Source organism: Lichenostomus cassidix, chromosome 4A (assembly GCF_008360975.1).
Source record: "Lichenostomus cassidix isolate B80296 chromosome 4A, HeHo_3.0, whole genome shotgun sequence".
In the NCBI taxonomy this organism is placed as follows: Eukaryota; Metazoa; Chordata; class Aves; order Passeriformes; family Meliphagidae; genus Lichenostomus; species Lichenostomus cassidix.
The window spans coordinates 7,593,136-7,609,665 of NC_139485.1; the positions used below are offsets into that span (position 1 = coordinate 7,593,136).

The 16,530-nt window shown below is 44.2% G+C and overlaps 1 protein-coding gene across 7 annotated transcripts in view; it reads right to left on the reverse strand.

The window, feature by feature from the left end:
• The window catches only part of PAK3 (p21 (RAC1) activated kinase 3), a 125,292-nt gene that overhangs the window by 36,427 nt on the left and 72,335 nt on the right, over positions 1–16,530 (reverse strand). The window lies entirely within an intron of this gene.

A 16,530-nucleotide genomic window follows, 5' to 3' on the forward strand; every position in this document is an offset into this window, starting at 1 on the left:
ACCCTCCTGCAGCAGCACATACACAGGCAGTAACAAGCTTTGTATCACCCAGGAACAGCTGTAATTGCACCCAGACCAGAGCTTCTGCCAATCTAGTTTTCAAGCACAGACTAGCCTACTTACCTAGAGAGCTAAATGCTTTTCTAGATTGAGGTCAAACAGTTAATATTACTAATCTTTGTGACTTCCATCCTGAAATGCAGAAGGTTTTCTAGTAAGGAAGGTGGGGGTGGATAGCCAGTAATGAAAACTCTGGTAAGGTAACAGGGAGATCCACACATGCTGTGTTTGTTATCCTGGTGAAGGGAATGCCCATGATGCCCAGGTTTCTATGCAGAGTTTCCAGCTTATGAAGCCCAGCAGAGACATCTGGACACAGCTCCTTGTTCCTCCAGCAATTTCAAATACCAGGAGCTTATGCAAGAGAGGCTTTTATTTTCTCTTTAACCTACCTACAAATAGTTCTCCAGTGCCAAACACAGCCTTCACTTCCAGAATGGTCAGCGTGAGGCTGACCACAGGAGCACCAGGGCGCATTTTCAGTTTGTTATCAAAAGCAAGGCAGTTATTCTGAGAAGTCCATTATAGGCCACAGTTTCAGTTGTCCCTCAGAATGGGACAACTGTATCTGTCACTGCATCTATTTGTAAACAATGCCAGTCTGCTGAAATATGTCCTCCCATGGGATTTCATCCCACAAAGAATACTATTAACAGTTTCTGGCCCTATTTGCCTATGATGTAATTATTTCCAAGATTTTGAAAGGAACACTATATTTTGTACAGAGCTGTTTCAGGCTCAGTTTCAAGAACTGTACAAAGCTCTTTTATTCACTCCTAAACCAGAAAAAAAAAGAAAAAAGAGGGGGGAAGATAGCCTAGAAGGTTTAACGGTTGATATTAACTTTCTAAAGCTGCTCTAAATCAAGACTAAAGCAAACCACAAAGGCAATACACACCAAGAGACTTAAAATTTATGGTTTTCCTGATCAGAGGAATCTATCTGCTCTTCCATTCATTCTAATTTTGAGATTTTCCATGTACCACTGCCTCATAACAAAAGAACATTCACTATCACATAAGACTACATATTGTAAGTGTTTTGCACTGATTTACTCCAACCCAAACCTAGAGAAAACCTGTAAAGAATGGAGGGGCAATAAGAAGTATTAAGCTGAGAAAACTCTCAGGTTTACATTGCAGAGAAATGTCAATAGCAGATAGCTCAAGTTATACTCTGTTCTGGGGCCAGGTTTTCCTGTAATAATAAGTCCTTGGTCCTGCTAGCCTTGCTCTGCATAGGCCAACTCCATCAAAACCTACTTTCTGTCTACTGGAAATTATCATGGCATATCCATACATTCAGTCCATCAAATTCTGGTGTTCTGTCTCTTTTTTCTTTAGACTTTTTCTTCATCGTTTGGGGGTTTTGGGGTGCATTTTTTTTGGTAGGCTTGTGCTGGTTTGTTTTGGTTGTTTTGCAGGCTAAAACAACACAGCTACCAGAACACTTGACCCTACCCCACCAAGGCTGTGAGAGCCATCCAGGCTGTCAGCAGGGACAGCTTCTGGAGAGGCCAGCTGGTGCTCACCAAGAGAATGGAGAGTACAATTCAACAGGATTTTCCTCATCTCAGTCCTCAAGGACCCCATTAGTGCAACCAAGGCAGTGCTGGTAACCCTTTTAAAAGAAATTTGATAATCACACTTGTGCAACAAAGAGGCCAGGTGACCAACAGCTACCTACTTCCAGAGAAAATTCTTTTCACTGCTCATTGGCTTTAAGTAAGTATTTAAAGAGACGATGTTGTACCAAAATACAACAGTGTATTTGGGCATGTTAGCTAGAGCTTTCCCAGCCAAGTGGCAAAAGCTAAAATTAAATTCTCGGGCAGGTCAGTTGCTTCTTCAAAACTATTACAAGATTATAGAAGATGATCCAGCATCCCTTTCCTTCCTCCTCACCTCTTCCAATCAGCAGTTTTGTTAAGTGAGAAGACAAACACTGACTTTAAATATATGGCATTCAGCTTTTCTGTGACTCAATTCCCCCTCTACAAAAGCTTGTCTTGTAATATTTTTGCATATAGTTCTTGCCAAGCTAGGGAGGAGAGGAAGGAAGATATTTGAAGCACCCAAATGTCTTCAAAACAACATATACACACACAGAAGATTTGTTCAATTCAGTTCAAGTTCAGAGCAGAATCTCATGCTGGGCCTTGATCTCAGTAAGCTCTTCACCCCTGTGTATCTGGGGAACACTGTGGATAGATCTTGAATAGCTTTCTTGGGTTAGCCCTGCTATTTCAAAGTCTGCAGCATTCAGACATGACTGGTTCCAATTAAAACTCACAAATAATATCCTGTTTGCAGAGACACTGGTGTTCATTTTCAAAGCCTCAGAGATACTATTGCAGCTTGTGATACAGCAAAACTGTCTCCAAGATCCCTTGACTGGAAGGAACCATGCCAATTTTCAGGCAATAGCTTTGCAAATGTAACTTGAAGATCCAAGGCTCCCTCTTTGTTTATAAATATACTTCCTGCAAAAAGATATTTATTACTTAGTTGTATGGGCCAACTTTTGGTCCCAGTGACACTCATCCATTTCCAAAAATCAATGGTGATGTAACTGAGAAGGATTCTCTAGATATTGAGTACTGAGACACTTTGTTAAGGTATTTACAGAGTACATCCCAGCCCAGTTCAGACCTGTATCTGCTCTTCTACACCTGCATGTTTACTTGCAGTTTGCTTACAGCTTCTTTAAAGAGCAGATGGTGAGTTGGACAGAACAGATACAGTCATGGTTTCACTTTGTGAAAGCTATTAACTGTCTTTTCTGCAAAACTTGGTTAAATTAAAATATAATACTGAGGTCTTTTTTATAAAAAGGGCCATATTCAGCATCAGCTGAAGCAGAGACAACTCTGTCTGGGTACTCAGGGTCTGTAACACCCCCAGGCAGTCTGTGCTCAGCTGCTCCCACCCTGGGTACCTGCAGACCGTGGGTGGGTGTGTGGGGCTGGCTCTGCAGGCAGGGCAGACACAGCCAGGGTCCCTTTCGGAGTGAAGACATCTTTTCTAGGACCTCCCCCATGCACGTGTTGCAAAACAACCACCGCACCCCTTCTTTATACAACCCTGAAGAAAAGGCTGCATTCACCCAAACTACCGAAGGAATTATAAGCCTAGAAACAACAAGAACGCTTCCCTTTCATACAATTGTCTCAAAGCACAATACAAACATCTGCCAATTAAACTTCCCCATTCCCCTCACAGCCAGGTAAACATGCTCTGAGCTGAAGAAATTATTCAAACTGAGTAATTTCTTTTATGAATGTACTCTCTGTTCCTGTTTGCAAACACCCTGTAAGCAGCTTATGATTTCCTCCAATATATTCATTTATTCAGAAATTATCCTCTGTACTTGCTACAAGTAACTTTTGGCTTCTGAGCTAGCTGTTCATAAGAAGCTCTCTGTGTGGAGGGGATATTTTGAATTCAGGTTGTATCCAAGTAAAACTACCTTGGTCACAAGAACTTGGAATGGAAACATCCATTCTGAGATGGGATAAACAAACTTCTATGAGGAATTGCAGCATTAAGAGTTTTACTTAGTGACTTACTAATACTGGTTTAAAATTCCCTCTTGCCAGTGCACTTGCAGCAATAATGTCAATGACAGAAGGTATATTCATGCAGTAGCCATGGAATTAATGGTTTTGACTAAACATTTCTTCAAATTTAAATCATTATGTCCTTTGTCTGGACCTTGAATCACTCAGTTAAATGCTCAGAGCTGGGAACGAACTGAAACAGTGAAGCTTGTCAAAACTAATGGAAATAATCTGAAAACATATTTTCCCCCTTGCTTAATTAACATTTGACAGCATTTCTCAGTTCATGGCCTTCAAGAATCCCTCTCCCCTCTTCAAACACATAACCTATCTATCTAACTGCATTTCTTTCCACAACTCTTCAACTCTTCCTCTGCAAGCTGCCACTTCAACCAGAGGCAACACTTTACAAAATGCATCAGACTAATCTAGCAACACCCCTCAGCCCACCTGCTTTACGCGCCTCTTTCCACACAGTGGAACTGCTGCTCTGCAGATGCCCAGTACCCCGTACCCACTGCCAGTACCCCAAAGCCACTCCCAGTACCCCATACCCACTCCCAGCACCCCATACCCACTCCCAGTACAGAGGTTTCATGGCTAATCACACAGGTTCACATTTCCAAGTGCAACTAGTATTGAGACTTGCCCAGGTTTTCTCACTTTCCCCTTCCATACAAAGCTGTGGCTTTTCAGGCTGTGGTCCCAAAAAAGCAGAACATGGAATTACTTCTGCACAGTAAAGCCAGCAATGTTAAAAATTAGGTGTGCATTCAAGGGCTGTGCTTAACCAGTGCTTAATGTGAGATAACATGAAGAAGAGTGCTGAGGCTTCGGCATAGCTGTGGGACACTGTGAAAGAAAAACCAGAGAGCTCCTCTCCACCCCACTGGAGAGCACCCCTAGCCCAACATATTTTCTTTGTGGGTGTTTTTTTATCACATCAAAACAAAAGCAATCCATTCAAACTGTGTTCCTGCTGGGATCCTGGCCACTTACTAAACCACTTGAGCTTTGGGATGGTTACGTGACCTGGGAGGGGAAGAAGTATGTGTACACAGGGTGTGGGGCAGGGAAACAGCTTTCCCCATTAAACCTTGTCCAGGCATTCAGTAATTACACCTCACCACAGCACAGCAAGGAAAGGAAGTACATTCCTACAGGTTACATGAAGTGAGTACTCGCAGCATTGCACCATCAGAAGGTGGCCTGTAAAGTGGTGACTATTTTGACAGGAAAAGTGACTTTGCTTCACATGACAAAGGCACGGACATACCCTGACAATGCAGAATAGCCAGCTGGATCACAAGGATGCTTCTGCCACCCAGACAGAGCAAGGGGAGAGCTTCCACTCTCCTGACTGCCTTGGTAAGAGCCACCAGCACCTCCACCCACTCATACCCAAACCCAGACAGCTACATGGGTATTTTTGTCATGTGTCTTTGAATCATGGTTTGAAACAAAAAGGTTGTGCTCTTAGCTACTCAGTCTGGAGACACGCTGAGACTGACAGAGAAATGGACACTCCAGAAGCAGCTAAAGGAGAAAGAAGTGAAGGACACCACAGCCCTTTTATTTTTTATTTTAATGTAATGGGGAACACTTCTCTGGGATAGATAAGAAGCTATGAAAAAGTACCTAGAAAAGGCACTTATATGCAAGAGGAAAACAAAAAAAATCCACTCTCTGTTTTGTTTTTTATTTACACAGCTGAAGGGCAAATTTCCACAAAGCTGGAAAAGATGCCTCAAAATCAACTGTGCCTCTCAAATACCCCACATTCCACAGGATTGCATCCCTTGCCCTTGTCTACACAGGAAACAGCCTGAGTGAAATGAAATGTGGATTTAAACCATTGCAGATAGACTGAAATAATTCTCCATTATTATTCCTAGTTCAGAGCTTAAGTCTCAGGTTCACTTTTGTTCTCTAGGACAACTCAAATGCAAAAGAAAAGCTACTTAATGGAGACATCAACATCACGACTGCCAAAATAAAAATTTCAGATCAAAACAGCCAAGATAAACGGTTTGAGTTCTAATTTGAGTTAGCAACCAGGAGTTAATCCTGAAGCAGTGTCCAAGATCAGGTATCAGACAACAGCCCCTACTGTGAGCTACTGATAATTAAAAGGACCAGTCTGACTCCAACCCACCTTCATGGGCAGCAATCCCTTGCCACAGGAAGGCTCTGTAACAAGTTGCTGCAGCTTTGGCAGATTCAAGCTGAACACTTGTGGCTCACTCAGTTGACCAGTCAAGGGCCCAAAGGGGTCCAGGAAACCCAGATCTGGGCCTGCTCCTTGAACAGTTAAGAGTGCAATAGCACCTTGAATTATTGATCTGTCAGGGTTAGAACAATACTCATATTAATACAGTGGGAAGCACACTCTTGTTGCATTCAAAGACCCCAACCGTTGCAACTCAGCACAAAAATTTCACCCCTTCTCTCTTCTCTGGTAAAGGCATGTTAAAGGTGAATCTACATTAGCCTAGCAAGGTAGCAGGCTATCCCACACGCTCCACCTATACATGAGAAAAGCCCAGGAAAAATCATGCTGTGGTATTGCATCAATGCAAACGTCATCTTTTACACATCCTGCATGTCTCTTTCTGCAGAAGATACAAAGCTCTCCTACACCAATGTATCTGGAACCACATAAGGGCCATGTCACCACTTCATGCTGTCATGAAGACTCTGCTTTCTTCTGTCAACACAGCTTCAGGACGTGCAGGTTGAACTGCCAGTTCTTCTGTTGGTCTTTGACAGCTTGTGAGTCTCACTACCATGTTTTCTTACCTCTAATCTGCTCTTTCCCACTTCTTGTGCCTCTCCAGCATGCATCCATGTGGATGGAGGGCTTGTCTCCAACTTCCATACACAGGACCACACAGTGGGCTCTGTCTACACTCTCAGCAAAGCGACATTCACCCACATACCCCATGACTTGCACCACCTTAAAACAGACCCAGAGCACTCCCAGGCAGACATCCCAGGTCCTACTCACACAGCCTGTCCTGCTGCAGCACAGGAAAGGCTGACAGCACCACGAACCACCTGTACAGGAGCTTGAACTTCGTCACTCTCAAGCAGAATTTGAACCACAGCTGCACCCAGGCTAAAAACCAGAAACAAGGGCAAAGCACTCACAGGGTTTGGCAGATGTAAGCTTGCTCCCATCACTGTTCTTTCTCTTACCTTGTAAGTCAAAGGAAGCCTCTTCTTGCTTGGACTTCCACAATAAAAATTAGATATATGAAAAAATCCTTGAGTTCATATTTTTGGGCATCCTAAAACTCCTACTGAATTCCAGCTAGTGCACTAAGGCTGCTTTTAATAAACCACTTGGCATCTTGCCTATTATGTTTTTAATTTTGTTTACATTTGAAAAAAAATTTAAAAAACAACCAAAATTTGGAAGAAGAAGAAAGGGAAAAAAGAGTAAAGGACCAGTTTCCCTGTTCCTCATATTCTCTGCAGGTGTTGCTGCTTTCTCTGGTTTTCCACGGTTTATTCTCTACTTGACACACTCACAGAAGGTGTGCCATGATAAACATGACCCACTGAACCCCCTAGCACCACTCCAGCCCACACTAACGGTGCTCACCAGAGAAACAGCCACAGCTCTCTTCCCTGCAATGGTCCCCACAGGCAGGGCAAGAGCTGGTTTTGCCTCCAGATGTGTGCAGCTCTCCAGGAAGGCAACAGGAGGGGAGGTACCTGTCCTGACTACAACAACATGCTGATAAATCACTGGCCCATGGCTCACTAGACACATGCAGGCCAAGCCAACCATCATCACAGAACTCTAGGAGAGACAAGGAAGCACGAATATAATGCAGTAATTGAAAATTACAGACAGTTGCCATTTCTAGCACCTTCCAGTCAACTTTTAGCTCATTTTGCCTTTGCAGTCCTTAGCTGAGAAACTTGCTGTAGCAAACAACACTAAACCCCTGTGTCAGAGGATAAATCTAACATTTAAAATACCTAACTCAAGGCCAACCCAGGACTCCCAGGCAGAGTTGGGAGACAATCCACACTGCAAGAAGCAAAAATAAAGAACAGGGAGTCTTTTGGATGTAGCTACTGGGTTTGGATAAAGACCACTAAAAAGGAGAGCATGGGATGGACTTGAAACTGTCAAATCCCAGAGACAGAGATCAACAGCACATGAGAAGATTTGCTGTACCAATCTTCTCAAGGTATTATGGTATGTTTGGAAGGACACAGCTCCTACCTCCAAGGAAGGAAAGGGCAAAGCTCAGGCTGCCCCATGCCTTTCACCTGGGAGGTGGATATGGTCCCGATCCTGCATCAACTCTTTAGGGCACTAGGGCAGGAAGGCATCATATCCCCATGTACTTCCTCAGGGACAACATTTTGCCTTTTATTCTTTGCCAGGCTTTTTATTTACAGCTGACTAACTTCATATATCTAATATTCACCTGCTATGTTAGTGATCTTATCGTGCGTAATGGCCTATCTACCTTGGGGGTATTATGGATCTGGAGCAGGCAGGGGGGGAAATGGAGCAGTTGCTGCATGCACTTATTTATTTCTAGTTGCCAGCAAGACCTTGGCTCCAGAGCAGCAGGATGGGAAGATTAGGAGAACAAATGTACAAATGCTATTCTTAAATAGGTCAGGGAAGAAATGACACCTATGTGCGGAAAGCAAAACAAGATCCACACACAAAATCTGTTGTTTTCTCAGCTACCACAATGGTATGATATTTTTAAACTGCTTAAACAGGGATTCAGCATTTAACGCTTCATTGCTCAAAAAATAATCTTCTGCTCCAGAGTAGTGGAGCAGTGGAGATTCCTTCTTGCCTGACTTCACATTACAACAGGAAAACAGTTCACCGTCCTCTTATGACCTAAATGAAAAAATAAAGGTGTTTGGGGATCGACTCAAAATTTCTCTGCACTTGTCCATAGCTTCCTGCAGAGAGTCTCCAGCCACCAAGGTAAGGACACTGGGCTTGGAATGGGACAAAAAGCCCACAAAGGTGATGGCACCCAGAACACCCCGGCCTCAGTCCCTGTGTGGGAGAATACTTGAGCCAGCAGGGACCATTCTGGTTTTGGAGACTGCACAAGCTACAAATCCTAGTTAGAGCAACTGGCAGGTATTCACACTTCTGGGATTCATTCCTGTTTCCCACAAATTTTTGCTAGGACAAACCACTGAACTTCTCAATACAACCACAGATGCCTTGTCTGCAGAATGTGGGAGTACTTTTGCGAGTCACTGGTGCAAAAGGACACAAAGTTTTTTAAATAAGCAGACAAGAGCCAAGACATTTCCACTCCCAGCAGACCAGGTACCCTCATCTCAAGATCTCTGTCCAGAATGTGTGGAGCCATCTGCACCAGCTCCTGTAAAAGGGAACTGCCTCCACTGCTCAGTAAGTAATTCTAAAGCAGCCTGAGATTCTACTGCAAATCCCTACAAAAGTACCAACTCCCAGAGCAGCAGCTGATACTAATGCAATCTTCTATCAGGTCAAAGAAGGCACCAAAAATAAGAAACCATCAAAATGCACAGAAAAAGTAAACAAAAGAGCAAGGGAAGAAGAAAGAGGACAACAACAGGACCCAAAATAGACTCCTTGTGCCATACACACGTCAGATTTATGGCATAAAGGCTTTTCAAAGAAACTTGTTCTTAAAACAGTCCATCAACATTTACTCTGCTGCTGGGCGAAGTCTACTACTGTCTGACACCCCTATGTTCTATTTACAACAACTTCAGGCTTTAAAGAAAACAGAAGTACATTAATTGAGGATTTTATGAGGCACAAAATGATAGCTGCATTGTTATATGTTCTATCAGAAGAAAAGCAAGCTCAGAAATAGGGAGGACATTAGAGAAGTAGCGCCCAAGGAGAGAAGGTGCCCAAGAAAACCTTAACAGCTCCTCTACCTGTCTTTATTCCTCAGTCAATACAAACAAGGGCCAAGGCTCTGGAGGTGCACTGCTCTCCCAGGCACAGATCCCAGGAGGGCACTCGGACACACAGCCTGCTGAGATGGTGTGAGGGCACTGACATGGCCAGCGAGGAGCACTCCAGCTGCAGTGACACAGCACCCAGGCACAGATGGCTCCTGACCCTCCAGCTTGGCGAGCACACACAGGATGGGAGGTCTCCCTGCTTGCTTCATACAGAACCACAGCTGGGACCTTCAATGGGCCTGTGTCCCAACATGTCCCACTCCCAGTACAAACAAACTCCAGCTGAATTTTGGAACTGTAAAAAGCATTTCCACAAATACACAGTCAGAAGCAAACTGCTGCTCTTCAGCACAACTGCTGCCTCAAATGGGTACCTGGCTACAAGATATCCACATCCACGGTGAACAGCACAGGCACATTCCTTCCCAGACCCCATTCCAGGAGTAACAGTAGAAGCAATGGGAAGATGGGACATGCTGCCAGCCTCTAGGCTCACAGCACCCTCAGCTCACAGCACCCTCAGTACAGACCAGTGCCTGGAGCTGCTCCTCACCAGGGCAGAGGAGCAGGGATTTGCCTCTTGTTTTGTTTCCTTGCAGAACATATTGATAGGCAGAGCCACGTGCTGAGGGTACAAGCATGGGACACCTGCCACAGACTTCACAAATAACCTCAGACAAGTTACTCACTGTCTTTGTGTGTCCTTTCTTGTTCTGTGAGGAACTTGGCTGTCTCCCCTGCTGTTAATGTAGATGAGAGGTTGCTTCTATTTTGCCACACGCATCAGACTTTAAAGAACCTAATAAAGAGCCAGGTTAGTTTCAGAAACCTGACAGCAATCATGTTGTTAGTCAGCACACAGTACATGCAATGCAGCATCAACAACCTAGATAGCAAGTGAAGAAGAGAAAAAGAACAACAAAATACCTCCAATGAGCTGAGGAAACAGGAAGTACTGGGGGGATATCAAATCTCTGAAAATGCTGGATTGCTAGGACTAAAAGGTCAACAGAAGTGAGAACAGAGCCTCTACACTGATCTGTCCTTGAGAGGGGAAAACACAAAAAAAAACTAGAAGTACTTTTATTAAGTGGCAGAAAATGATGAGAAATGAGCAAGACACTGTTGCCAGGGTCAGTATCTAAAAAAAACCCCAAACCCAGAACAGCTGATACATTGTCTGATCTCAGACAAAATGAACCTGTCTAAAGGCACTATTGTTTAGGCAAAATCATGAAGCAAAGATTAAATGCTCTGGTTACAGAGCCGTGCGTCACCAGGTCTGTGTGTGACTGAAGGGATATCAAAGGTCCCCAGTGAAATGGGTGACAGCCCCAAACATGCACTGTTCCAGATGAGACAGGAGCCTGATCTGGCTCTAGGGAAATGCCCCCAAACAGCACAGCCACCTGAACTATCCAGCAAGCGTGGGAGAGTGACAGACCCTGAGAGCAAGAGCATTCAAACAGAGTAAGAACATGGTTAAAGGAACCCCGGGCAGGCAGACAGACTGCCTGAAAATCCAAGCTCTGTGGTCCAGAGCACAGAGAGATGCAAAAAGAGCAAGGCTCAGCTCAGAGCAATGGGGTATAAACACACACAGGAAACAGAATGCCTTCACAATGCAGTTTCTCCAGAATGTGAACAGTAAGAGTGAATGCAGTGCCTGAGGATGATCCTGTGGAAAGAAGGATCTCTGCAGTACAACCTCAGCAGACTCATAGTCAGGCTCTGCAGAAGTTGCCAGCCATTCTACAGCAATATTTGCTGCTCTGCCATTAAATCAAAGATTAATCTGATTCCAGCTGGATTGTAGAGCCAGCTGCAGTGATAAGAGGCAATCTTAGATGGGAGAAATGCCACCAAACGCTGAAGATGTAGAATAAAAAAAAAAGTTCTGAGATCAGTGGGCAAATACAAGCTGTTGATAAAAAAACCCTCACAAAATCAGAGGTATTATCACTTTAGCTTAACAGAAACTGACAGACAGAACCATCTACTGCTTGGCAGAGGGACTGTGCAAACATGAAATGATAAATACATTTGATAAAAAAGATTATAATTTCTGTAGAAATTTATGTCCCTACAAGGCCTTATAAAAAGAGGTTTTGATTAAAAAACTAGACCAGAAAAGAAAGACCACAGAATAGACTAAACCAATTAAAAGCCACACTAAATTACCAGCCACAAAGATTAACCATGATCTAAGAATCATTGCTGAGTGAACCTATTCCCAGTGAAGTTAATTCCTGGCCCTGCATTTTACCTATGAGGCTTTTAAAGAAATTCTAATAGCCAAAGATGCCCTGAGCACCTTGAGCTGCAGCAGCTCTGCAGACTGAAGTCTGGGAACATCTGAGGTCATCAGCACACACTGCAGTGCTCAGGGCCAAGCACCTCCATCCCAAGGGTTTCTCTGCAGCAGCAGGCAGGGTCAGGGTCACTGCAGGGACCTGGCCAGACATGGGTGCCACCCCAGCCAAAGGGCTGCTCATCATCCTGCTGTCTCTCCTAAGCAGGGCAAGGCTGGAGGCAGCCACAGCCAGGAGCTGGGGACACAGCACAGCCCCACGGCCTCTTCCTGAGCTGGAGACCTGCATCAGCCCTTGGCCCTTCAGCCACTCGAAGAGGCTGCTACACAAGAAGTTGCTCTGCTACTGGCTTGATTTTGTCAGCTCCTCCCTAATTTACAGCCTTAGGCAGATGCCTGCTTTTCCCTGCCCAGCTCTGAGGTACCAAAGTCCTACAGTGCAGCTCACAGCAACACCAAGATGCCTCAGCAGCAAACCTAAGAAGAGAATGGAAAGTATGGAAAGCAAATGTCCAATTCCAGCTGATACCTTAAGGCTCATGAAGTGCATTTGCTCAGACAGAAAAGGAGCCATCAGCTACACTCCCTGGAACATGACATGTCCATGCACACCTTTCTAGTCAACAGCACTGTCTGGGTCACAAGCCAGGAGAAAGGACCACGAAAACTCCATGGAGTACTTCTGAGGGAAAACTGCCCCTGTTCTTCAGAGAGCATCAGCCTTCAGCACTTCCTGGTGGTCACCAATGGCAGCAACAACACACAGAAAAGGAAACTACAGAATGATGTGTGCATGTCCCAGTGGAAGACAGTGGATTAATACACCAAATTATTACCTAATTCTAATGGGAGACTCCAAGTGATTTCAGAGTGCCACAGACAGTAATGCAATACCGTCTCCTTGATGGGCCAGATCACAAGAAAGAAACCACTGCCTTCTCTTTGCAAGACTAAATGCCATGATATACCAACCAGCACCATCCTCAGAACTTCTGTCAACAATATGGATCATCAGAGTGCCCATGTCCCGGGTGAAACAAGTTACAGCAACAAAAAGTTACTCTTCCCAATCTTTGCTAGGATGGTTTGGCAGATCAGAGATCCACCCCACCAGTGAGACACACAGACCTAGGACAAGAGAAAGCTACAGTGGAAAACCAGACAAGGATCTACTGTAAATGTTCAGAGATTTTTTTCCCCCCCTTGTGACAAATTTCAGAGGGAAACTTACAAGCAGACTCTAGTAAAAGGCAGTGACCATCTATCCTGTCGGTTTAGTCTTTATACCTGAATGAAAGTATCCACTCACTTTTAAGAGACTACAATTTTTTTCAAAATTAGTAATTTCTTGCAACTCAAACAGCTCTTATTTGTCATCAGAAGGAAAATAAAACATTAAAATCTTAATATACCAGAAGAGAGAAAATATTTACCTTGCATTAAGTAAACTTCTCCCAGGGTGCAGGCAAAACTATAAACAGGAGGATATGTTAAGAAGAAGAGACATGGTAGAAGCTGTTTGCAACTACACACCTCAAAGCCAAAAGGGATACGAAACTGGATCTCCTCTCTTCAGGAGTAAAGAAAAATTGTCACAAAGAGCCACAAATTATTTATTAAAGAGACTACGATACCACAGGGAAACAAAACAAAACCTGAAATAATCTAGATGCAGACATTTCTATCAAGAGAAACCAGGTAACAGTACAGGGAAGACAGCTCTCTCCTTTATTATCTTTAATTCAATTCTGCTTATCAGCATCATCATTACAGCTAAAAGTGCAAGGACTTTAACACATTTCAAGTCTCATTCAATTTCCACCAAAGTATCCGAATAGAGTCCAGTAACGTTGTATCAGATTTCTATGGGCCCTTCCAATCTGCGAGCTAAACACTCCTTTAAGAACTAAATGAATTCAGCTTCCTCGCCTTTGTGAGGAAAAGCCCTGGCTGCTTGCCCTTTCTGTGACTCAGACACACTTGGCCCAGCCATGAGAATGGCTGCATTCCCTCTGCTCCCACCGAAGTCAAGGGCATCTCTCAGGCTCCGCACGCCGAAATGCAGGCTGCCTGCCACAGGGGCCGAAGCCAAGCTGCCAGCTAATAAATGCACAAACCCTGGGAGGACAGAAAGTGTGAAGGCAAAGCCCGTGGCTCAGAATGGGCAGCCCTGTATCGCTTTCTGGGCATGCCAGGGACATGAAGTCCTGCTGTACCAGTGGGCACACTCCTCCATCTCATCCTGGGACCTGCAAGTCTAATTTGGGCTGACGCAGGATGGTGCACACGGAACAAGCTTCTGATGGAAAATGTGGGCCATCACATCATGGCTTATTACTATTTTATTATCTTCAGACTCTGTTCAGCCTGCAACAGCTCCTAAATAAATTCAGCATTTCACAGTTCTTGTTCCTGTATTACATTCTGTGTTTTAAAATATTTTTCTTCCATTGTCTAAAAAATATTTATACAGAATGGTAACATTCTGGGCATCTGACGAATGATTTATCTCAGGTTTATAAAGCCCTTCACCAGCTACATTGAAGTAAATCCCTGGATAGCACACAGGTAAATACCAGTAATAGCCATCCCTGACTCTCCATGCACTTCTGGAGTAATCAGTGAATTCTTATTAGACAAATCACACACTTGTCCAATCATACACAAATCATACACTTGTAGCACAGGGGCCAGAATCCTGGGCTTTCCACTGCTGAAATTCTCAGCCTTTCAGCCTAAATGAGAAAAGGCACTAAGGGTAGACCCTCGGCATCAGAAGCTGAACACAGCTGACCTGAGCCAGCCAGAGCACAGGCACCAGTCTGCAAAGAACTTACAAATTAGGAAATCAATGCACAGAGATCAAATTACCATTCCAAATTGCCCTACTAAAGCTATGGATGCAAAAATGATATAAATTAACAAACATGCCACCACCTCAAGAGCCCAAACATCTCCTCTTGCAGCAAAGCATTCACCATTAGCTGTTATAAGGTCCCCAGCTAAGAAATGCAACTGGAGTGCCCTAGTTCAGTCCCCTGTACACACAGCACCTAATATATCAAATCTATATTCTGAATTAAACAGTAAAAAGCATCTCCAGGACTCCAGGGAATAGCAATCACTGTCAGTTGAAATCTATGACAGCAAAATCATCTACTGCCCTGGTGTACTGCTGCACATGTTCACCTGCATATTCTGACTATTAAATACTTGCCTACAGCTCTAGGGTCAGGTGCACCTGGTCACATTCCTTATTGAATATTCTCCTGCTATGTACATTGATCACATCCCCTCTGCATGTTTGCAGCCCTGATCTTCAGCTGCAACTCTTAGTGGCTGATTTCTTCCAAAAAATTAATTCTATTACTGACATCTCTATAATTTATTAATTGGAGCTAAGGCCTTTCAAACAGCCTTCCATGGCCAAATCAAATCCAAAAATCAGAAGGATTTTCCCCATCCTGCCTCCCTGTGTAGGAGCACAGGAGAAAATACCAAGAATCTGATGTTCTCTTCTGCTCTGAAACTGACTTATCATGGGGACTCTGGCCAATTGCATAATTATAATGTGTCTCAATTCCCTCATTTCTCAATGGCTACAATTATGCTGTAACAAATCCCTGGTCACCTGGGACTGATCCTGTGCTTCAGATTCTGCCTCCCTGAAGGCATCTGTGACAGGCACAGGCCATGCTCACGGGAAAGCCAAGGTCTCTGACTGGAGCTGGTCATGAATTTTTCAGCAAGTTACATGTCAGTGGCTTGAAAGAGAATCTTTTCATGGGAATATGCCACTGTTCTGGAAGGATGTGTCTCTGGACAAAAGAAAGAGGAAAGAGCATTTCTGTTCTCTTAGAGAGCCCCTGAAAAAACCACAGAATTTGCTGTGAACAGGAGAGGGAAACCTGGGCTAAGTGCAGGCACCAGCACTGTAGGTGCAAGGCACAGGATCTAGATTCCTCAGAACAATTTTTCCACTCCTGCATGAAAACTGAACAGCATTTCTACCACTCCCACTCTTTCCTAAAAAGCTTTAAAAGATTCTGGGAGATATCAAAGACAGCACCATCTCCTACCTGGCCCTATAACAGGGAGAGCTCAGGTTCCACTTACCTGTGAGTGGTGCTGTGTATACACAGTGAGCAGGGTATCACAGGATGAGCTGTCCAGAGTCCAAGGATGTCAGATCTCCACTCAACCTCCCTCCAGCAAAGAACCAACCTGCTGGTCACCTCCCAGGGATTCTGTGCAGATTATTAATTCATTAATGGGTGGGGAATGCTTAGAAAAGGTAGAAGATGAGGGGCTGCTGTTATTTCCCATTATTACCGTGGGTATCTGACATGCATGCCACAGGCAATTTGGATCTACCCTTCGTATGAATCCGTGATGCTGGACTCAATACAAACCAGTTCTTCCAAGCACAACAAGTGAGTTACAACAAGTGAGTTACAACAAGGGAACGGTGATCCTGGCCTAGAACCTTTTAAAAGAGTTCTGGAGATGGGCACAGGGCCACACACTATGAACATGCAAAGGCAGCCATATGACATTGCTGCGTCCCGTGAGACTGTTTGAAGCAGCCCATCTGCCAAAAGCTCCTGTTCACCCAGAGATGCTGGCAGAAAGGAAGATG